The 24,964-nt window shown below is 41.4% G+C and overlaps 1 pseudogene across 1 annotated transcript; it reads right to left on the bottom strand.

Moving 5' to 3' along the window:
* Positions 1 to 974: 974 nt before the first annotated feature.
* Positions 975 to 9,728, bottom strand: LOC308046270 (aldo-keto reductase family 1 member B1-like; annotated as a pseudogene). Its single transcript has 10 exons — positions 9,660 to 9,728; positions 8,710 to 8,878; positions 7,537 to 7,652; positions 6,537 to 6,608; positions 5,565 to 5,687; positions 3,769 to 3,875; positions 3,486 to 3,567; positions 2,361 to 2,444; positions 1,355 to 1,437; positions 975 to 1,017 (listed from the first exon to the last, which is right to left on the bottom strand). The product of its transcript is annotated as an aldo-keto reductase family 1 member B1-like (transcript).
* Between the last annotated feature and the right edge of the window lie 15,236 nt (positions 9,729 to 24,964).

The raw sequence follows: 24,964 nt of genomic DNA, 5'->3' as shown, positions 1-24,964 counted from the left end.
AGGTTTTTCTTTGGTGTTTTTAAATCAAAGTTTTTCTAGGTTTTCCTTAGATGAAGCCAATCCGTGTCTGGATATATTTTGTTCGGAAAGTTACCAGCAGAGTTGCAAAGATCTAATTTTCTGTTTGAGACTTCCAGAGCAAGTTGCTCTGATTTTGTAGGTAGCCCTTATGTTTAACTGGGCAGATTTTGATGTGTACTGTCACTGCATATGATGCTGTCTTCCTCTTTTCACCTCTGACCACACAAGAATTTGATTTTAATTTGTCTAGAGGGGGAGAGCTATGTGGAGTAATAGAAACAAGTTTGTTCTTTACATTCTAGCTAGAACATGATTCTGTTTAATGTGTAGGCCACAAAGCAGTCTCTGTCTATTGTCTTTGTACAGGAAGCACAGAAGCTTATTTCTATCTGTATTAATAGTTAAAAAAATGAAAAAGAAACAGATTTCAGGCACATTTTTATGATTAATTGTATGGAACAACTTAAGCATTCCACTAATTAAGTTCTGTTGTTATTCAAACTTTATTAATATAAAATTTTAAAGTGTTAGGAATTCATACTATTAAAAAAATCACAAGTACATAAAAAGCAAAGTAATTTAAAAAAGCATTCCTTGACAGCAACTCATGAGCCAGTATGACAGACTTCACTGGAAATAACATACAAAATGTTGTGTAAATAACTTGAGTTTTTTGTTAAATATGTCTTCAATTATGGAAGACAAGGAAAAAAAAGGAAATTAAGAAACACTGTCTTCTTACTATTAATCAAAAACAGATTTCTGCTAACCATCTTTACAGAAGACACATCCCTATTGATGCATTCTTATACCAGCTAGTGCTGGTCTCCTAAAAAAGGAGAACAATAACTATTCATAATGATTGTCAAACACAGAAGTGAATTCAAGACCAAGCTACACAGTACATCCCATCTGGAAGGAGTTACGTGGAGGTCTCACACAAACAACTGGCATTAATATTCTGCTTTGAATGGGTAGTCCTTATGATTGACAGCACCGAGAAGAGAAAAAAATGGTTATTTAAGTATTGTAGAATGTATCTTCAGCAGCATGTCCCTAATACATTCTCTCACCGCCACTGCCAAGGCATCTAAACTAATGAAAGCAGCAAAACTTGAGCATAGGCTTGTGAACAAGCACATGCAACATCAAAGCACTGAAGGGAATGCCCTGAATGAATCTGCCTCTTGACATCAGTTCCAGAACATGTCTCATTACCTGGGGTTAAGGGTTTAGGATATGAGCTCTCCCTGTTTTTGGTCATGTATGTTTTCAAGATATGGAGGATGAAAATATGGATAGAAATAGAACTAATGGATAATACAGAACATACTCAAGCACTGGAATGGCCCTCCAGTTCCTGTTGAAGCTGAGGATGACATCCATCTCCTTTTTAGACAGTTCGAAGTCAAATAACTAGCATGGACATAAGGAGGAAAAAACAAAATAAAACAAAAAGCCCAAACCCCACTTACTTAGCTTCATGAGCGGTTAGCTATTAAGTGTGCTTCATGCATTTATAACTTGAGGTAGGAACAGACTACATTCACATTAAGCGTAGTCAAGCAATCCTCTTATTTCTCAGCCAAATCCTAATTTACCCTTGAAGTAATCAAAATAATCATTTTCACTCCAAGATGTTGTTCATACCAATGTCTTGTAGTTCTGGGTGGTTGAAGCCAAACACCACTACAGTTTGTGTTGTAATGAACAGGAAGAAACTCAAGGTGCTAAGGATGTATTATTCGACGTATCACATTTGCGATTGGAACTAGCAATAAATATTGCTGCTGCAATAGAGGACTACTGGGTAACAACTGCAAATAGTTGTCTCACAGTCAATCAATGATCTAACAATTCTTGCTGGTGGTTACAGGAGAAATAAGTGCAAAATGTAGCAGGATGAATTGAAGGTAACATGGAAATATCATCTAAGATGCCAGGCCTCATGAGCAAACATCCAGCTGAATCTCCCTGCCAAGGGGAACCACAGCCTCAAAGTGAGACATAAACCATAAAAGGTCTGGTGTTCACAGTTTGTTCCTTCACACCCTGAAAAGAGTTCACTAAGTATCTCCCAGAGGGCAAGCACAAAACTGGGATTCCCTTTCCAGGGCAGCAGAGCTCAGATCCCAATGGTGTTAACCATTTTTCTCCTGGCAGGAACAAAATGCTTTTCATGAGAGGAAAACACGCAGATAGTTATGTAGTGCTGAGCCCCAGGCTTTACATCTGTGCTCCCCTTCCAATGCCTTGGGTACTGCTTGGAAACACGGAGATAGGGGTGTGTGTGCCTATCTTGTGTAAAGAGGTGACAGCAGTCTCAACATAGACTTCACCTTGATGTTTTCCTCAACACGCTGTGGTTTGTCAGACTTGGGAATGACAATCACATCTCTTTGGATAAGAAAACGGATCAGAATCTAGGAAAGAGCAGGGAGGAACATGAACACAGGGATACCAAGAAATCCGTTCAAATGTATTTTGTGATCTCTCTTTATCTTTCTACAACCATGTTCACTCTTTGTAAGACTCAAGCAGTAGGCACACTGGAGTTTGATGTGTCAGCATTTGCTTGCAGTGTACTGACAAACTACCAATGTTTCTGACCCATGTTGTTTTTACACTGCAGCCTCTCCAGTATTTGTTTTGTTTTCATTTAGACTGGAGGGAGAGAGGAAAATGATGATTCTTTGGCTTATGTTACACGGGTGCACTGACCAAATAAGCATAAAGATACCACAGATTATTTAGAGCTCACAGGTAAGTACCTCATCTGGGTTAAGCTTTTTGAAGTCCTTAGAAGTAATTTTTATAGCTTTTGAAAGATTTCCCCCCTCAAAAGAGGACTGTTGCATACATTTTTTTGTCCTGCTCTGCCTGTCTTAAAATATGACTATGGTTGATTGCATGTGAACATGTGGAATCTTTTTTGAAGGACAATTCCTGCACACTCTGGGCAGGAACTCATTTGTGTGCCTAGCAACTAAAAGAAACAATTTCATCTTGAATAATCAAGCAGTTTTCAATGATTCTTTGTAAACACAAGCAAACAGGGCACTCAAATAAGTCTGCAAATTACAGGGCTTCTCTGAAGAATAACTTAGCTGGAGAAAGGAATAACAAGTTGGCTTGACAATTTCTAAATAAACCTCAGAGGAAAGAGGTTCTCAAGGGTCAAGCACCTCTCTATGAGCAGAAGAAATCTCCCCAGGAACAGGGATACCTGAGGTAGCCACATATCACTGCTGATCAGCCTCTACAAACTCAGCACTCAAGACCTCTTATAAAATACCTAATAATTCATATAAATGCTGGTAAGAACTGGGGTAGTATGAAGAGTCAAGTATAGTTCAGCCTCAATGTACTGTACCTCTGGAGAAGGCAGTATCTGCTGAGTCTGGCCATGAGCTTGTACAATTGTCTGAAGAGGAGGAATAGTTTGCCCTGACAACTCCATTTACCTGAGCAGGGGTCTTATGGTGTCTAATTGCAATCTCTTTAATCTTGGGATTGTCCAGCAATGCAGGTTCCCCTGGCTTGGCCCTATTAAAAACAAAAGCCAGGATATTGATAGTAAAAATGTATTAGCTTCCCTGCAGGAAGCCTGACATTTTGAGTGACATAAGCTGCAACAAAACTACTGCAGTTTTCTCATTATACTCACATTATTTACACCATTTGCTTCAAAGAATCAAGTTGAAAAATCAGTGATTTGTGTACGGAAAGGCTGCAGTGCTTTCTTACCATGGAAGATTAGGAGAGGCAAGGGGGCTGTATGCAGTTACAGCAATCCCTTTGGATTGACAGTACTTGATCAGCTTCTCCTGGGTTAGGTATGGGTGACATTTGATCTGCAAGCACAGAAACACAGTGGCTGACAGACAGGCAGACTGCACTCGGTTCCAGAGCATAACATTTTAATTCCTCTCGTGTCACAGAAAATGTGAAGACTCCCAATGTCATGATTAAAATCTTATTAAAAAGTTATTCATGTCACAGCAATATCTAGAGGCGTAGCACAGAGAATAGGGCTTCCTCATACTACATATTAGACAAAGTGAGAAATTGACAAGAAGGTTGAAATTGACTTCTGTGTCAGGAATCGGGGAAATCAGTCTCTCTGGATTACTAGGGAGTAGGATTACATCTTCAGAGGGGCAGCTCAGAGTACCTGAAGTTTAGTTTCTGCTCTGAGTTGCCCAACTGATTTGCCTCAAGGAGTCTCCCCAACTCCCGAAGAAGCCTGGGGAGATGGGCTTCCCTAGGTTAGCTCAGATCATGTTGCAACCAGCCGCTGGGGAAAGATATCCTTCAACTGGACAACAACAGAAGCTTACGTGGGGCTGCTGCTCAGCTTTCCACAAAACATAGTATGATGACAGGGCTATGTCTACGCTGCATAACGTGGCACCATGCACATACCCAGCCATTTCTAAATGCTTTGCTGCCAGACATGGTGACAAGAAATCCATGTACAGTAATTTAGACCTGAGCTAGATCAGGCAACTACTATAACAACAGTGTGTGGCACAGGCGCACCCACAGCAAAGCAAACTGAAGTCAAAGCCTGAAGTTCCTGAAACTGTTGAAGTTGGTGCAGCTTTTAACATGGGGTAGTTGGGTCCCTCCCCACCAACACTTTATAAGCCTCAGGAAGACCTTCCAAGTCCTATGTCTCACTTGTGCTAAGCCTGACTGGTGCACACACTAGCCCCAAACCTGGCACCATAGCACAGACTATCATTACAGGACCCAGAGTGGGGTTTTCCCTGGATACTCTCAAGCCAGCAGACATGGACATTCAGCAACCTCAGCCAAGTGAAAGAGGTCTCTTCTGGAAGAAAGTCAGAAGGTCCTGACGCCACTGCCATCCTGTGGTTTCATTCACAAGGTGCGTGGTGAGAATTTTTTACATAATTGTATACTTCAAGCCTCCTTTTTATAATGAAGTTCAGTGAAATGGTTTATTTTATGTTGAAAAATATTTAAGTCCAGCGAATGAGTTAGAGCAGTCCTGTACATTCCCCTGCGTGTGCAGTAGTGCACAGTGGGGATTGTACTGGTTATCCCAGGGCTGGCAGAAATGGGCCTGTGGCAACTTGGACTGTGACACTGGGAGTGTGAAAGAGGACATGTAGCACAAAGTCACAAGGTCCTATACAAGGTAATGGCTATTTTCACTGTTTTCTAATGTCTCACCTGTTGTCTAATATCTCACCTGTTTTATATTACTGTGATATGAATAATACATACTTTTTGTATGGTACCACTTTCAAATCTACAAAAAATTTCTGTTAAGATCCCTGTCAACTAAAAATCATCAACACTGACACCATACCAAGGCATTGTATATTGCAGGCAGTAGTGACTTGAAGGGACTTGCAAAGCGCTAGGTACTGCTGGTTGTCTGAAAGATCTTTCCATTCCAGCAAAACTATTTAAAGGTCATGGCAGAAGTGAGTTTTCAAGCTGAAGTGTAACATGAAAATATTTAGGAATATTCCAAGGTTAGTTGCCATCAATGGAAATAAAAATCTTACCTGGTTATTTACTGGCTTGTGTTTTTGTCCCGGCTTGTTCAAGATTCTTTCAATCTGCTCATGGTTAAAGTTGGAGATACCAATGGCTTTTACCAGACCACAGTCCACTAGCTCTTCCATGGCCTAATGAGTAAGGACAACCAAAATATATTTATGAGGTGGTATTACTGTCAACTGCATTATTTTATTTCCCTAAAGATAGTGACAAAACAATAAACAACCTAGACTTGTTTAAGTAACAGTATCTCAAATAATTAAAAATATTTGCAACTTATATTATTTGCATGCTTTACATCCCATTGTAGGTGGGAAATATAAGCTTGGCCAACCTTTTTGTAATGTGAAATTAAGTTATTTTGCTTTGGGTGCTGTGGAAGTCATTTTGCCAGAACTCCACCTCCTCCCATGCCAGCACACTACCTCTGTGTTGGCAGAACACAGCAGAGAGAGTGTTAGCTCACACTCAGTTGCCTCAAAATATTTTCTTGCAACTGTAGTCTGCTATTGTGGAGAAACTATTAACTGCCAGAGCTGCAGGATCACAGAGGTGCAGGTAGCAGGAGCAGACCCTGAATCTCAGTCTGTGAAGAAATGAGGATTGAAGGACAGCCTCAGGTGCTGACACTCAACGTCAAAGTGTGAGAATACCCTACCTGGATGAAACACGCAGTAAATCAACAGCCACACCTGGTTTAATCTATGCTTCCATTCTGCCATTGTGCATATTCAAATATTATTTTAGTGACAGCACTTACAGTACAGATAGGTTCCTCCATTTAGTCTTCATAAAGACAGCCTTCTCTTGCTCCTCAAAACAAGAGGTAGCAGCAGCTCTGCTCATTCTGGTCATGAAATACAGTTTTGTGTGACTATCCTCTGTACCCAAACCTACCCCTCAGTTTCATTGTGCATACAAATCTCTGCTTCATCTTTAGTGCTGGCACCTGCTCAAAAAGGCAAACATCAACTTACCTCCCATGTGTCCAGAAAATTAGTGTCACTGGGGATAATCTTTCCCTTCTCATCCACCAGTTCTTCACCAGCCTGTTATTTCAAGGCAGATAATGCATAGACTCTTAAAAGAGTTTAATCTCCTACTGTTTACTAGCACTTCTGACTGGATTTACAGGCAGAAAGTTAGCGGGTTATTTAAACATATTGCATAACTAAAATTTCCACTTAAATTTGAGAAGAAACTTCTTCTCAGTAAGGGTGACAGAGCACTGGAACAGGCTGCCCAGGGGGGTTGTGGAGTCTCCTTCTCTGGAGACATTCAAGACCCACCTGGACATGTTCCTGTGCAACCTCACTTAGGCGTTCCTGCTCCAGCAGGGGGATTGGACTAGATGATCTTTTGAGGTCCCTTCCAATCCAGAACATACTGTGATACTGTGATACTGTGATACACATGTTCATTGGTATTCTCTTTTGGACAAGGACCATATTTCTATAAATCAATCCCTGCATATGAAGTGTGGGGATTAGTAGTAATTATGTAATTTAGGCAGATCTAGAGAGAAGGGAACAAACACACCCTACTATTATTCTACCGTTCTGATTTGTTTTGTACAGGTGTAGACTGGGGCAACAAGAAGCATTCTTTCTGTGCTATGTTTTGTTTTTCACTCTCAGTTTCTCCAGATCAAGCCAACATCTCCAAAATCTGAAATGTTCACACTGTTCCAGCCAAGCAAAAGGCAACAATCCCAAACTGCATCGTGTGTTCGTTACGGTTTCCCTGAAGAGTCAGGGGGTTATTAGCAGTGCTCATACCTATTGCTATCTTGCTCCAACAAACACAGAAAGCCAGACCCAGGCACTAAAACACACCATACAACACACCTGGTGGTGGCAAGGGAAGAGTCAAATGAACCATAGTATATTCCAGCTGCATAATGAAGATGGTCACAGCACAGATGAGAGAATGCACCATATTTCTAGCCATGTAAGTAGGAGTGCAGAGTGGGATTACCTTGAATCCCATAGGAAGTGTATCAAGTAGAGGTCAAGGTACTCCAGTTGCAGTGCAGCGAGGCTCTTCTTGCATGCTACCTTAACCAGGGACCTCTCATGAAACGTGTTCCACAACTGTGGAAAGAAAGCAGATGCAATCATGACTCTGCAGCTTCCACAGTCCAAAACAGGGGACAGAAACTTCTCCCTTGGTGGTCTAGGAGCACAACTCCCTCCCCACCTACCCTGTGCACACTGAATGGATGCAAATTCAGTGGATGCCAATATTTTCATAGTAAGGTGGGACAAACATACCCCAAATAAAGGAGTGGGTAGTGAAGGCAGATAATCAGTCTTGCTACTTACAAAAAGAGATTCTCAGAATTGAATGTAACACTTTGCCAAGTGTATCTGACACAGTAAAGCTGTTAGAATTTTTTTTCAGCCCAAAATTTGAGCCTTGAGCGGCTCATAGTTACCCTCCATCTGTCCCTTTTAACTGGGTAGATTGAGAACTGTTGTCAATTCTACCTCATTTTTGAAAAGAAAATTCAAGTTGTTTAAATAGAAGAACCTGCAAGTATTACTCAAGTTAAAACACATTTTTTGATAAAAACAAAGACTACAGAAAAGCTTAGTTATGCTCAGTGTTTTCTGGTTTTGTTGTTGAAAACCCCAAGTCATAACTGCCTCAGCTGAAGTGTTTTCACTTTTTGGCAAAGAAAGTATTCCCAAGACAAGTGGATGAGACGAAGAAGTAGAGTAAATACTTCAGACTGAAGTTCCATACTTTAATTTCTGTTCCCTTTCAGGTTTACATTTTGTACATGACACCATTTTTGAATGTCTTGCAAACCAGTGAGTAGCACAGCACCTCTGAATTCAGACATCTGTCTCATCTTTTTTTTCTGATTTTTCTAGGGTGCATGCAAATGAACCTTCATTATAATTAAATTATTTAATAGATGCAAGGAAATTATTAGATCAGCAGCAGTGACACTATCTTTTCAAAGCTGCCAATGGTTACTTAGGTCAAGCCAGGTTCACATTACAAATAAAGGAAGAAATTCATAGCACACAAGAAGACAACCATGAAGTGAATACTGTAGGATCACTTAGGTTACTTTCCAGATGGAACTAGGGTTTCTCTTTGAGAAAAGCTAAATGCCCCAATAACACTGCATCCTTGTACCTCAGTGACAATGAAGAGGTCTTCCCGTTTCACAACCCCTTCCTTGATCTTCTGCTGGACTGCATTCCCTATTTAATTTTCATTCTGGTAGACAAAGGCACAGTCAAAGAGGCGGTAGCCTGCATCAATAGCAAACTTCACCACCTCTTCCACCTTTTCCTGGACGAGCCTGAAACCGAGAAAAACCAAACCATGAGCTTTTCATGGCCCTCTCCCAGTGCTCACTGATGCGATAGCTCTGCAAACTCTCCCTTTCCAGCTGCTGGTGGTGTTTCCTTGTCAGCCGAGTTTTAACTTTTCCAGGCAAACAGCATTTTTGTGACGAAAAAAGAGACCAGAAAGGAATTAGTTTCTGCAAGGCATTTTAACTCTACCATTTTCAGCAGCATAATGCCCAACATCATTTCCCCTAATTTGCTGTCTAATGTTGCCTGAACAGTTTTGCCAGTTTACCTTCCCCAAACCCTTCCTCATGAAAACAGCTTCATGGCATGAGGGCTCCCATCAGCCAGTGACCCTATCCCAGGACCACGAGCTTCAAGCACTGTGCCAGACAGCCTTTCACCATCCACATTCAGGGCTTTCTTCTTGCTTTTTTCTTTTTTTCCGCCCCGCGTCCCCCCCCCCCCCCCCTTTATTTTGCCTCCCTCCACCTTCTTCAGCCCCTCTTTAAGTTTTTGCCATTTTTAAATTGCATTTTTGCTCTCTGAGGTCCTTTCTGCCTCCTGCCCCACGCTCTCGTGCCTCCTCCTGGCAGCCCACCTGCAGACACAAGCAGCCGCAATCGCTGCGAGCAGGTGGCAAGACCACCCCCCCATCCCCACCACGCAGGGATGTGACCTCCATGGCAGCCCATGTCACAGTGTGAGAGTGTCATTTTCTGTTGCAGTTTTTTGCTGTTGTATTTTTTTTTCTCGATCTTCACAGCGTTTTTCTGCCTGCTCCAGTACCTGCCAAGTGCCAAGCCCCAGGACAGGCATCTTCATCTTGTTCCTCAATTCCACGCAGGGGCTCGCCATGGTGTCTGCAGGCAAGTATCCATTGGTCTGTCTGTACCCATCAAGGCGCAAAGGCCCGCCCCGCCTCAGCCCACACCCACTGTTCTCCCCCCTCGCCTCCACCAGGGTTTGTTAGATGGGAGGCACAAGATGCTCATGATTTTGAGATTTTGGTTGGCTCCAGAAGCCTGATATGAAGAGGATTGTGTTTATTTGATTGTTTGTTGTGTGTGGTGTGTTTGTTTGGGTTTTTTTTGCATTGAACAAACTAAAAGCAAATGCCTGAGTTATGAACTTGGCACTTTGCACGTGTTTTCCTGCAGTGGAGAAAGCCTGATGGCTGCCGGGAGAATTGCTGTGTGAGGCAATGGGTGTCCAGGCCACTGAAAGACTTTCTCAGTTACTCACAAATGGTGACAAATTGACCAAAATTTCTGTCTTTTATCCTGGAAAATATTAGGCTTACCCACTGTTCACAGAGGAATTCACTAAAAGTGAACATGGTCTTACCTTTACATAAAATCTGTGTTCCCTGTCTTTGCAGAGGGGTAGGCTCCCATTGTGCTCCTTGCAGGACCGTTGTGTCACTCTGTGTGAAGGCAGGTTCCCTGTGTTTAGTTAAAACATCAGCCATCATCAGTAGTGTGCTGGGGGCTGCAAAAGGAATTTTTCTACAAGTAGTGCTTGAGTCTGAATGAACTCCTTGGTTTCTATATAGGGTCAAAATGCATTCAGAGGACTGACATTTAAAGGCTGCAAGAAACTTTCTGTGAGCAGGGTGCCTCAGAGATTTAGAGCTGGCACCTTGGAAGGCAGGGCTACTTAGATGACAGCTGTTTTGAGGAAGAAAAAGTTGCTTCACATTAGGAAGATGAGGTGAAATCCAGGCAATCAAACTCAATGAGAGAGTTGCTACAGGAGTAAATAACAGGAGGGGCTCACCTTGACTCTCACTTTTATGACACCAGCTAGTCAGCTTTTCAGTACTCTGCTTGTTACTGTGGTGTCTGAACACCTTTCAACAGACACTATGAGTGCTGAGTTCTTCCAGGAGTGACATCATTTATTTATGTTTGTTAATATAGGTTCAGAGACCTGATGTTAAGCATCAAAGCTGTAGTCCCATTTTGCAGTTGGTTTTAGCCCCCCTGTGTGTGAGGGAGGTCCCTTAACTTTTGCACTGTAAGGGCTTTCAGTGCCCAGTTTAACTGTAACTTTAACTTCTTTCTCAAAACAGTTTTTCTGATCACCTTTGAAACTGCATGCATTTTTGATGTAGCTTCTAAACACTACCAGCCATAATTCCATGTTATATATTAAGCTCCTCCCACTTTCTCACGTTTTCTGTTCTGCATATGTTGGCACAATAATAGAGACCAGCGTCTCATCAATGTCATCAACGTAATTTATTTCAACTCTTTTTTTTTTTTTTTTTTAATAATAATCTCCGTTCAAACAGGGCCAAAACCAGACATGGATGCAGACACCAGACAAACATGTTATCTGCAAAAATGTTCAGGGAAGTCTCCTGGGGCAAATAAAAAGGCAACTCAGGTCTCAAGCATGGAGCACGAGACTTGCACGGATGATGCTGACTGTATATTCACAGGCACTGCCCCTCACTCAGCTCCTGCCTTGCTCTGTGATACCCCAGGAGGGTGTCCATGGTGCTCTGCATCTGCTCCCCAGCCAGCATCACAGAGCTGCTGGAGAGGCTGGGTAATCATGTCATTCTCCTCTCCAACCCCATTCCTTCCTAACCTTTCCTAGAGCCTGTCTCTTTAGATATTGACAGCTTTATCCATCTATCTGTTTCAAAAAGCTGATCTTACTACACTGTGCTTCTTCACAATATTGGTTTTTTATTTGTACAGGAAACACATAGATCCCTATGGAAAGTCTTAAAATGTTAATGTAATTTAAACACCCTACCTTAGGCATCTCAGACTTCACAGAGCCTAAACTTTGTGTTTATCAGAGTACGGATTTTTTGCTTCTTGAGTTTTCTTGTTTCTCTTGTTTATATTGCTATAAACTCCTTCTTGTTCATTTTTGGCGCCTAACTACCAGTTTACATGTTGTACAAGTTCCACAGGTGTCTTCTTGTGAGTTGTACAGCATAAAGGAGAATCAAATATTTTATGCTTGGACTGATAAAGTTTGCCAATCAAAACATAGAGGCAACTGTGAATGATCATACCACTAGTGCATTCTAACCAGAATGTCTGATGTGATTTGTTAAAATTTCTGTGCACTGGCACTATTTAAGCTGCTTTTACAGGACAGTATTTTCAGTTGACTGGCAGACTCTTGTTCTGGGTTTAAATTTAAACAAAATATCTTCTTGCTCTTCTTAGCCTGCTTTCCAAGTCATTGGCTTAACAAAGTTTTTTTGTCTTTGTTCTGCTACTTTGGATGTCATCACACTTTGCAGAATGAAAAGGATATCAATTGATATGAAGCAGGGACAGAGAAGTAAAATGTAGGCAGGGAAAAAAATTTCAAACTGACATGACAACTCCAGCATGTTCACATTAAGCAGTGGGAGAAGTGCTCTTCTTCTATTGAAAACAAATATGAAGAAAAGACAAATCAAACCCCTCAAGGAAAAAACAACAAAAAAAAGCTACTGCAAGATATATGACAAATTTGACAGAAAAGACAGAGCAAGATCTACAGAAAAAAAAGACAGAAATCAGTTTGCAGAGATTTTATAAAATCAATAACGGTACATTGATTTTAAGGCCAGAAAGGTCCACATTATTCTTCTGCACTGACCTCTGATTACACTGACAAACTTTTACATTAAGTGTGTGCTATACACCTATTGCTTAATTTATTATGAAAGACACTTGGGTCCTACAGCAATAGGAGGTGCTGGAGGGAGTTCAGAGGAGGACAATGAAACTGGTGGGGGGGCCTGGAGCACAAGGATTACGAGGAGGAGCTGAGGGAACTGGGGCTGTTTAGTCTGGAGAAAAGGAGGTTGAGGGGAGACCTCATTGCTGCCTACAACTTCCTGAAAGGAGGTTGTAGCATGGAGGGTGTTGGTCTCTCCTCCTAAGTAGCAAGTGACAGGACAAAAGGAAACAGCCTCAAGTTGTGCTGGGGGAGATTTAGATTGGATATTAGGAAAAATTTATTCATGGAAAGGGTTGTCTGGCATTGGAACAGGCTGCCCAGGGCAGTGGTGGAGTCACCACACATAGATAAGGTTCTTAAGGACATGGTTTAGAGGTAGACTGGGCAGTGTTAGGTTAACAGTTGAACTTAATAATCTTAAAGGTTTTTTCCAATGAAAACAGTTCTATGATTCTATGATTTTATGCCTTTCTTCCCTCTAAATCTGTCTTTTAAGACCTGAGGTTTCCAAATTTATACTTTTAAAATAAATTACTTCTGTAAAACCAGTAACTAGTGGGAAAAGGTAAGTGATCCATGGTTTTGATCAATTAAAAATTATTTATAATTTGGATGCTTCACTTTATATTCAAGCCAGCCCCCTCTGTGCAAATGTGCTCCAAGCCTATATGCACTTAGCCAGTCTGGCATTTTAGATCCGGTTAAACAAATGATGTCTGAATTTGTTTTATCTCCCATACTAAACTGTGCTTTCTCTTTTATCAAGTTTTTAGCTATATGATAACCAGCTCTCCTCAGAAAAGCTGGTCTGGAGAGGGCAGACATAGAAATCCCCACTCTTTGCCAACGAATCACATTCCTGAGAGCATCAAAGACAGCTTGCAGTGGGGGGAGGAACTTAAAGTTGCTGAATAATGTAGCTATTAAACAACCAAAGAAAGGAGAAGAAGGAATTAAGCAAGGAATTAAGATCATCCTGGATCCTAGGCCTTCAAAACAGAAAGGATCCAGCAGGGGGACGTGCTTGCAACGAACTTGTGTTCATTGAGACGTGCCATGTGGGTGAAACTGCCTTCTTGTGGTCATGAATCTTTCACCCCATTGGACACCCACAGTCAGTGGGACAAAGTTTAGTTTGCTTCTCTCTTTAACTAATGCATTTCATCTTACCTCTTTATGCATTTTCTTCCTTTTTTTCCTTTTTTTTTTTTTTTTTTCTGGATGCAGTATGGGTGATGACCAAGGCTCGATGTTTTAGCTGCATCACGATGTTTTTACACCCCGGAAAGCCTGGCTGCTCCCTGGAGCACCGTGCCACACCATTTCATGAATCGAAGTGTGCCGATGCAGGTGGTGACTTCTCCATAACCTTGTTAAACATGGCCACAGTTTTCAAGGCATTGCTATCACATCACTCGATGTTTACTAGTTTCTGATTTTGAGTTGTCCTTCCTTTAGTGTGACTCTTCCATGCCCTTCATGGTCAGCCTTTGCTAAAATACTGAAATGCAAAAAGCAAATCTCTTTTGTTGCTACTCTGATGTTGGGATTTTTTTTTTTCAGATGAAAGTACTTAGTCAGTAGACCCCAACATGGGTCAGCTTAGCTGTTAGTGTTTTTTGGAGAAGCAATGCACGTTATTTTGCTAACACTAAGGAGTGAAAAATGTTATTAGGAAGGCGCTGGAGAGAGACTCGAACTCTCGTGGGTTACTCTGAGCAGTTTTTATTGTAGAAGATTCGCAGGAACAGCAGGGTTGGATCACCTCCTCAGAGAGTGACAATCATACAGCAATACAGCTAGTCATTATATAGGGTTCTAACAGGTATTATGCAACTAAGCAAAATTTGTCACTGTCTATCACTGTCAATGTCTTCAGGTTCCTTCTGTCCCAGTGGTCTGCAGGTTTCACTTCTTCTTTCATGTTCCACTTCGGCAAGTACCGAACAAAAAGTCCTTGGGTTGCAGGGCTAGCTTTGAAGTTCTACCTGTCTCATTTGTTATCCATAGTTCATCAGTCTAGTACAGAAATCAGCAAACCTAAGAATAGCATTTATCAATGTCTAAGGGTACAGAGCAAGCATAAGGTAACCAGGCTCGTGGTTCTGGGCAAGGGCTACACAGAGGACAAGCTGAGACTTGCAGCCTTAGCAGCACAGCTTATAACACTGATACAGGCCAAAAATCCAAATTTCCTATTTTTCTATAACAAGGAGCTTATCACAAGTGTTTCCTCCTGTGGAGATGACAAGTGAGAAGACACATACAATAAGGGAAGGGGATAAGAAATGTGTTCAGGATGTGATTTTTTTTTTTTTTTTTTTTTTAATAAAGGTGTGGAGAGTCAGCTGTATCGGAGAGAAATCTAAAAGGTGGTGCAACACTCTCCGTTGTGGTATATTGATTGCAACAATAATGAAATCACAAATATGAAATAATGAATAGTAGGAAAGTAAGTGTTGCCATTTATATTTTAATAAAACTTGAGTTTGGTTAGTTGGTTGTTTTGTGGGTTTTTTTCTGCGAGTCTAAAAGCCTTCTGGGCATTTTTGCAGAATTCAATATAGATGAACATTGAAACATATCCACAGAATCATAGAAAGGCTGAGGTTGGAAGGGACCTCCAGAGGTTATTTTGTCCAACATCCCTGCTTAAGCAGGGCCACCTAGAGCTTATTGTCCAGTACCACATCCAGACAGCTTTTTATTATCTCCAAGGGTAGAGACTCCACAACCTCCCAGGGCAACCTGTGCCTGTGCTTGGTCACTCTCACGGTAACAAAGTGTTTTCTGAAGTTCAGTTTGTACCCATTGCCTCTTCTTCTCTCACTGGGCACCAGTGAAAAGACCCTGCCTCCATCCTCTTCGTACCTTCCATTCAAGTATCACAGTATCACACAGTATCACAGTATGTTTGGGATTGGAAGGGACCTCAGACGATCATCTAGTCCAATCCCCCTGCCAGAGCAGGAATGCCTAGAGGAGGTCACACAGGAAGATGTCCAGGTGGGTTTTGCATGTCTCCAGAGAAGGAGACTCCACAACCTCCCTGGGCAGCCTGTTCCAGTGCTCCGTCACCCTCACTGAGAAGAAGTTTCTTTTAAAATTTAAGTGGAACCTCTTGTGTTCCAGCTTGATCCCATTACACCTTATCCTATCATTGTTTGCCACCGAGAAGAGTCTGGCTCTATCCTCATGGCACTCACCTTTTATATACTTATAGACATTAATAAGGTCCCCCCTTAGTCTCCTCCAAAATAAAGAGACCCAGCTCTATCAGCCTTTCTTCATAAGGGAGATGCTCCACTCCCTTAATCATCTTGGTTGCCCTACGCTGGACTCTCTCCAGCAGTTCCCTGTCCTTCTTGAACTGAGTGGCCCAGAACTGGACACAATACTCCAGATGGGGTCTCACCAGGGCGGAATAGAGGGAAAGGAGAACGTCTCTCGATCTACTAACCACCCCCCTTCTAATACACCCCAGGACACCATTGGCCTTCCTGGCCACAAGGGCACAGTGCTGGCTCATGGTCATCCTGTTGTCCACCAGAACCCCCAGGTCCCTTTCCCCTACACTGCTTTCTAATATTCCCCAGCCTATACTGGAACCTGGGGTTATTCCTGCCCAGATGGAATACTCTACACTTCCCCTTGTTAAATTTCATCAGGTTATTCCCCACCCAACTCTCCAGCCTGTCCAGATCCTGCTGGATGGCAGCACAGCCTTCTGGCGTGTCAGCCACTCCTCCCAGCTTAGTGTCATCAGCAAACTTGCTGATAGTACACTCTATTCCCTCGTCCAAATCATTAATGAATATATTGAATAACATTGGCCCCAGTACTGACCCCTGAGGCACTCCACTAGATAGACTCCGCACCATTGACTACCACTCTCTGGCTTCTCTCCTTAAGCCAATTTGCAATCCACCTCACTACTCTATTGTCCAGACCACACATCCTCAACTTAGCAACTAGGATGCTATGGGAGACTGTGTCAAACGCTTTGCTGAAGTCAAGGTAGACCATGTCCACCACTCTGCCATCATCCATCCACCTTGTTACATTTTCATAAAAAACTATGAGGTTGGTCAAGCATGACTTACCCTTAGTAAAGCCGTGCTAACTGCCCCTAATAACCCTCTTATCCTTGATATGCCTTGAGATGGCACCAAGGAGAAGTTGTTCCATTACTTTCCCAGGGACGGAGGTGAGGCTGACCAGTCTATAATTACCCGGGTCCTTCTTCTTGCCCTTTTTAAAGACTGGAGTGACATTTGCTTTCCTCCAATCCTCGGGCACCTCTCCCATTTCCCAAGACTTGGCAAAGATGATAGAGAACGGTCTAGCAATGACTTCAGCCACCTCCCTCAGCACCCACGGGTGCATCTCATCTGGACCCATGGATTTATGGATGTCCAGACTATTAATTGCTCCCTAACCCAGTCCTCATCAACTAAAGCAAACTCCTCCATTGACCTGGCTTCATCTGGGGTCTCAGGGGTACAGTATATAAAGCCATGACAAGATGTCCCATGAACCTTCTCTTCTCCAGGATAAACAGCCCTGGCTCTCTCAGCCTCTCCTAATAGGAGAGGTGCTTGAGTGCCTAAATTCTCCCCTCAGTTTGTGCTTTAGCTAAGTCACAGCCCTGTCACACCATGGGCAGCCCAGCAGCCCTCCCAGGGTACCCAGCTCTGCTCACTCACAGGCTGCAGTGTGTGGGTGCAGGACCTGCAAATATAATGTTGGTGTTCAAAGTATGGCTGTCACCTCACAGGGCGTTAACTGTTTCTGAGCTTGTTCTCCTGCAGAATGGCTGCCATAGTCTCTCAGGGCTGGCATTTCAGTTGTGAATTGAGCAGGCATGCGCTCTGTGCTCATTTGGAAATAATGAGTATGTTTTGCTAAACTGACAAGAAGCAGCTGCTTGCAAATGATTTCTCCTGCAGTAAAGCCCTTTCTCTGTTGCACGCAGAAAGCTGTCTCATCAGTAGTTCCTCATGGCCTTTGTGGGTGGGCACTACATATCAAGTAACACTCCTCTGCCTGAGGCTGTTCTCCGGGTTGGGAATGTTTGATTAGACATGTCAGGACATCTCTGTTTTTCAGAATGAAGCAGTCACTGGGAGATCTGCCAGTGTTCCTGGGTTTGTAACGAATCAGGGGGAGACTTTTTGATAAATGGCTTTTCTGCTGGTTTGGTGGGGTCTGAGAGACTTGCCCACTGCCTGGACTTGTGGGCTGAGGTGCTTTGGGTTGCCAGGCTCCCTGGCTCTGCAGGTTTCTTTGCTCAGCTGAGGTTTCCAGGTGAGACGGGAGATCAGATAGCAAAAATGTTGCATGCCACTGTGGAGCTGGGAGCTTCTGAGTTCATGCTCAGTTTTGCTTTTGGATGATGCTTCTTTTGCAACTATTTTACCCATCCTTTTTTCCTAAATCTGCTTCATGGGTGGCAGGGCTGATACTTCCCCTCACCCTTCATGATCTCAAAGTCTTTCCAAGCATTTGAAAGGCCAAGTGCCGATCAGGATGGAGGTGTGAAGTAGTAGTCAAGGCTGTTGGTATTTTTCAAGTGTCTTTCATTCTCCTGTCCAATTTTTCAAGTGTTGGTTGGTGCCTATTTAATGGAGGCTCAAGTTAAATCCATGCTAAGAAACATTGTGTAACAGGAGCCTGTCTGCACAGGAGCCTGTCTGCAGCATTTAGCTTTGGGTTTCATTTCAGCTGAAGGGATCCAATTCATGTGTGGCAGGGCAGCTCCATGGCAGCAGGAGGTGAGGTGGTGGAAGTGGTGGTAATTACTTGAATCACTTTACAAGTGCCTTCCTGATCTGAAAGTCAATTCTTGCATGAGGTACCTATAGATGAGCCCTGCAAAAAGCATATTCCAAAGGAGCCTGAGGAGAAGAGGAGGTTGAACCACTGGTTTCAGATCTACAAGGTAAATGAACTACAGGTCAGTCTCTCTGGGATGTTGTTTATAGTGCAGGCTGCAGCTGAGAGTTGCTTAAGACAGAGGTGACCATTAGGAGCAACCCAGTTCCCAGGTCTTCAACACAGAAAGGATCCAGTAGGTGGATGTGCTTTCAACAACTTGTGTTCATTGAGAGGGGTTAAATGGGTGAAACTGCCATCAACTCATCATGGCCATGAACTTTTCATGCTATTGGACACCCACAGTCAGCAGGACAAAATTTGCTTCTTTCCTTAACTAATGCATTTCATCATACTTGCTTCTGCATTTTCTTCTTAAGATTAAGCTGTGCCCACAGATGCAGATGCTACAAGACAGAGTAACTCTCTCTCTTCCTCCTCCTTGTTTAACATTTGCACTAGTTGTGTCCTGCCTAAGAGTGGCCTCATTGGTACTAATGCAACAAGTGTGGGGAGCAGCAGCCATGGGCCTTGGAAGAGTGTTTTCTTCTGCTCTTCTCTGGTCATGCTGCCTGCATAGGTGTTGTAACAGCGCTATGCCCTGTGCTTGTTGGAGACTTCCTTAGAGCAGCTTTGTTATACAACCTGTGAGGTGTTTTGAGGTGTCTGGAGGATATCTAGGAAGCAATAATGAGTGAGCAGTTCTTTCTATCTTTTACCCATGTAAGATACATCTCTTTCTGGTGTTTGTGTAGAGAGTCCTGGGGGAGGTCTGTCTTTGACTGTTGTGGACATGGCAATGTATTTCTCTGTGTGGTTTATGGTATGTGTTGGATTGCTTTAAGAAGAGCCTGAGCTGTGGAGAGGCAGGTGGAACTGGTCTCCTTCTGATGGTGGTTTGGTGGCTGCTCAGCTGGCGCAGATGAAATGGGCTGCAGGGTTCTGCTGGGCACCATTGCTAGGTATGTTGCAGTAAGACACATCTCTGGGGAGAAGCAGGGTCAGGCCAACAGCGGGACAGGCCTTGGAGGTGGTGGAAAGTGCTTCCTAGGGGTGAAGGTGCAAAGTCTAATGTAACTCAGAAAGATACAGAGATGGTAAGGAGTGACACAAACTTGTTTATAAAACGTTTATACTTCTGTTCTTCCTAATTATCTTATCTCTGTAGAACAAGATAAATCTTGTTGTAAATACTCTAATAAAACCTGGTTTTATGGGAATCTAAAAGCGCTTCCATGGTTTTTGGCAATGCTGAGCACAGGTGAAGAGAGAGCATGTCTGCCTCTCTGGTTTAGCTGAGTCACAGTCCTGTCACGCCCTGGGCAGCCTGGCAGCCCTCCCAGGGCACCCAGCCCCACAGTCCCCAAACTCCAGCAGTAAACATGGCAATGGTGTTCAAAGCGTGTCAGTGAGCTTGCTGGAGGTGACTGTTTTTCAGGTTGACTTTCTGTAGGGTGCCTGTGGCAATCAGTGAAGTCAAATTATTGCCCTTTTATCTTATACTCTGACATTACCAGTCTTCAGTGTGGTTTTGAATTGTTGTATTCTCTCAGCCTTTCTTCAAAAACAGAAGTACAGAAACCCTAATAACTTATAGCAGGAATTGTCTGTTTTAACTGAGACAGAGCTACCTCCATCAGTCTTATTTGCACTATGTCACATTTATGGATCTAGTAATGTCAGTATCAAGTGGTACTTCAGCGGTGATGAAAGCTGAGTACATAAGACAGACATGTCTAAAATACTTTGATTCTCATCTCCCTGAGTGCAATGGACAGTACAAAAATTTAGAAGCACGTCATGGATTTTCAGTACTCATCGAAATCTTCTAACTGCAGCAGCTGCCTTTCAGTAGTTACAAGACATCAATTTTACCATCACTGAAATGAACCTTTTCACTAAAACTCTAAGGTTAGAAATTCATTGGACCTGAATCACCAGAGCTCCAATGAATCCCAAGCCAAGTATGTTGTGTTTCTCCAGAAGCATGTGCTTTAACTATGTACATAAGAGCCTTGAATTAAATCCTGTGAAGGCTGTCTTTTGTTCAACTGTCGTACAGTCTGATTGCTGTGTGTTCCTTGCTTTTAGGGCCCTTCCTCTCTTCGTTTCCTCCTTCAAATTTTGGAGGTCTTCCTTTGCAGTTCACTTCAGAAAAGAGCTGAGGCAGTGTCATGGATCCACATAAGTACTTTGACAACTCTGATTGCCTGAGCTAAGCATTATGAAGGGAATGGCGGTGGCTGTTCACAGATAAAAGTGTAGGAAAGTTGCAGTCTGTGAGGAAATGTGGCAGTGATCCAGCTCTTTGTGCTCTAAAGCATTCATAGTGATTATCATATACGTGTCAGCTCAACCTCATGCAGTTATTTCTGAATATGAATAATCAGATATGCCTGGGTGGCATGCAACAAATTACTTGAAGAGATATTTACATTTAGTAACTGGAAATAATTGATTTTTAAATGGCTTGGGTGATGGCTCATTGCTATCATTGCTACAGCAAGACAATTGACAGTCTTTTATTTAAAGGCCTTCTTAAAGTAGATGAATTTATGTCAAGAAGGGGGTATACTTAGAAATTATAAGTTACCCACATTTTTGTAAAAGGAGTAGTTTGCTTTTATTACAGTGTTACACTCTTAATTTAAATTTTTGTTTTCCTGTTCACCTACAGACAATTTTTTAACATCAGTCTTTTCTAAAGTCTTAAACATCGTTGGTGTTTACAGGTAAAGAGGAAGAGTCCTGTGACTCTGCAGATCAGCTTCCAACTGCAATTTCACCTCATTTGGCAAGAGAAGACAACCATGTGCTGGAGTCAATTCAGGGTAGGTATTATGACAATTTTATTTTCTTTTATTCAATAAATCAAATTATTAACAAAGCTGGAATGTGCTAATGATCCAATTACAATCCATCTTTTAAATAGATATAGGAAGAAAAAAAACTTCACCATGTTTTAAGTAAAGAGAGAAAAATTTGGATTTTTTTTTAATAAGAAAATTATTTTACTTGGTCACTTTGAGTGGCTTTATGCTTCCTTTCCACGTTTGAAGTATAAGAAAGCTTGAAAACTCTCTGTTGTTATGAAGGATTGAATATCTTAGACTCTACCTTTCTTTAGGTTGTTGGCAGGAGATTCTACCTTTCTTCCTTTAATTTTGGCATAATTTGTTATTGATCTTAAAGATATTTCTTCAGCTGTAGATATGTTCAAAGTTTCTTAATGTATTTAGTGGCCCCTATAGCATATTAGGATTATCTGGATGTCAGCTGTGAAGTATTATACTTCTATGTCTTTTGGTTGGGAAAATTAAATTGAAATGTGTATACATAGTCCATATTATCTTCTAAGTTTTCTGTAGCTGAAATGCATAAATAATGAATTCTTCCTTAGCCTGATAATCTATAAAACCTAATAAAAATGTTAAAAGATAATTATTGCTGATCTTTACTAAATTGAGAAGAAAGTGGAAGTGTTACTGTTGGGGAAACCAGGGGAAGACTTAGGACTAGGTCCTGTGTAGGAGGTGCAGGACGTAACAAAGAGATTAGACATTTAATATGAGAGATGCAGAGAGAAAGGAGAGAGGCAGAGAAGGTAGGGTGGTCATACTCGTAAATATGTTTTTCATCTGAGTCCCATTGAAAGCAACAAAGTTCTTTAAAAATAAATAATCAAACACGCAGTTGGTCTTAAAGCTCATCATGTTTTATCGTAGATCTTTTGCTGACATTGTTTTCTTATTGACGTCAATGAGGGTTTCAAAATCAATTGAAAGCAGCTGTCTGTTTTAAATACATATTGAAGTCATCAGGAGAAGTGGTATGCTGTCTTTCACGGCAATATACATGTCTTTTCATCACAATTTTTTATCATCAGTCAGTGACTTTGTTTATATTTGCTGCAATGTAACATGAAGTAGGACAGATGTATCAGATAAGGATGCACTGTAATATATAACTGGTTTTACCAAATCCATCAAACCTACTTTCGTCTTAAATACAATATTATTTATTTTGCTCTTTTGTCAGCTGCTGTCAAGATTTTTCTCTTTTAACATTTCAGAGTATGACTCTTTTGAGGAAATAAAGTTCAAACCCCACTGATTTAATTTCTTATATCTATTTATATTGATTTTTGTGCTAGTGTATTAGGTTGAATGATCTTTACACAGTGAATTTTCATTGCATGGTTACATTGATGTATATGGTTACCTTTCGATCTTGACCCCTTTTTTTAGAATAACAAGATATTTTTGTATTGAACTTAAAATCCTTTCCAAAGTGACACTGGTAAAAGGTTTGCTTTACCTGAAATCATCTCATCTCTTCAAGAAATTGTATGATTGCTGCTGTTTTTTTCAGTCTTACTTTGCGTGGTCAAAAATGCGTTATGCAGACAAGTACAAAGAATATGAACTAATACCTTGAGAAGACAGCCTGTCTAAATGTATAGAGAGATACAAGTTGATTATATTTAGGTGAGGCTAAACGTGTTGCAGGATTTGGTCATTTCTTCTAATATTTCAAAGCAGTGAACATAAGAACTTTGCCTAAAGAAGGCTTGTGGTCTCTGCCACATCTCTCAGGAAGGGCAAGTGCCCTGAACCCAGCTAGCAGGATAGTGCTCTGTACTCTCTGATTGCAGAGTGTAAAGGGATGCTCAAAGTCTCTTTGTGAAATAAATTTCATGTATGGCTTGATTCTTGAGGGAAAGCACTAAGGAAGTTCTGAAAAGGGGAGAATAGCCACTCCCCCCTAAATACAGCTCCTATAAATACTTCATTCAAAAACCCCACAAAACCTGCTGTTGCTGGAGCTGGAAATTATGTCTATAGCTACTGTATTTTGTTACAGGGTGGATATATTTGTAGTTTCTTTATATCTTCATGGACCTGCAGAGGGTGCAAAATCTCCATGTAAGATGGCTTAGAAGAAGCTGAATTACTACTGCATTTACCATGAATGTTTTGTTTCTCTGATAACTTGTAGGAACACTTTACCAGCAGCAAGATCCTTGCCAGAAATATAATGGTAGAAAAAGTGGAGGTAAAAGCATTTATTGTTGCAAACAGGGCTGTTGCCGTTTCATTTGCAGAAGTGTTTTCTACTTTGATGTCTAAACCCTGTTCCTGAGCCATTCTTTCTAGCCCAGTGCCTGACTATACCGCCTCTTGTGATCTTACCTGTTTCCTTAATAATATAATTTCCTCTGCATCATCTCTATTTTACTTTTTTCTCTCCAGCCTTTTATTTTAATCTCTATATTTCATCTGTCTGCTTCTATTTGAATGCTTGCTTCCATCTCTAAGCTGTTTGATTCACATCACGAACACAGTGGGGGTAAATGGCCAGCTACATGGCTTTGGCAACATATTTCATTTTCACATGATCTCAACAGTACACAGAATAGCAGAATACAATATCTGAGACATTATTGCAGTTTCACATTGTTGATTTTCACACATTTAGTAGAGGTATTCAATGTCAGAAAGTGTGAAGCTAATGATTAGGGGAAAGACTTAAAATATTAAAAATTTCTGGGATAAAGCTTAAAAAAACCCATTCTCTTCTGCAAACCAAACCACATGCTTACCTATCATTCAATTAGAGCAGTTTATTAAGAAAAAAAAAAATCAAAATACCTGGCAAGGGAGATGCAGGAAAGTTTTTAGAATGTGGTGATAAAATTCATCTCACGCCTAACTTTCCCTTTTCATAATAAGTTATTTTTTTGCTGTTTACTTGGTTTGGGTTTTTACTTCATATTTGGCTCCATTCCAGCCTTGAAAGAGTTGTATTACAATATGTTTGGATATACAGCAGCCTTACAGATTGGTAAGATATATGTTATGAGTCTTTGTGTACAAATGAATCAGCATTTAAATTAGGTTCTCTGTATCTGGTCAAGGGCAGAATACTGTGAAGGTTTTTAAGCAAGTCACATTAGTTTTCTGGCTGTAACAAAAACTTCTTTTGCAATGACCTGCTTATATGTGGTCTTTGGGTTGATGAAAATAAATCAACATGGATGGCAAGAGGCAAAATGGGTATCCTTTTGCTAAGGCCCAGTGTAATTCCTGGTGTTCAGCATGGCTGTGGATGATGATGATACCAGGCAGAGTAGAAAGAGCTCCTTGAGGCTAGTCCCGATCCTGCTGGAGAAGAGAAGCTGAGCTATTGCATTTAAGAGGTGGAGCTGCACAAACTGATTTTAATAGCAAAATGTTGGGAGAAATTGATAGATTTTTTTGTGACTTATACAATATATTCTGTTAACAGTTGTTTGATGTCTCTGTTTGACTTGTGCCCTGTCAAGGTATTTTAGAGCTTTACTGAATAAGGGTGGTTATGTACTTGAGGAAGTGTGTCAGCTCCTGTTTTAAGGAGTGGGAAAGAGTTTGTTACGTGCAAAGGATTATTTATTTGTCTGAGATCTAACAAAATTATTTCTTATAAAACTATGAGTTGGTGTGAAAGTATCAAACTAGAAGGAAAATTTTATCTTGCAGCTG

This window comes from Nesoenas mayeri, assembly GCF_963082525.1.
Source record: "Nesoenas mayeri genome assembly, chromosome: 1".
In the NCBI taxonomy this organism is placed as follows: Eukaryota; Metazoa; Chordata; class Aves; order Columbiformes; family Columbidae; genus Nesoenas; species Nesoenas mayeri.
The sequence above is the reverse complement of the archived record's forward strand: the minus strand, read 5'-3'. Positions and strand labels throughout refer to the sequence as shown.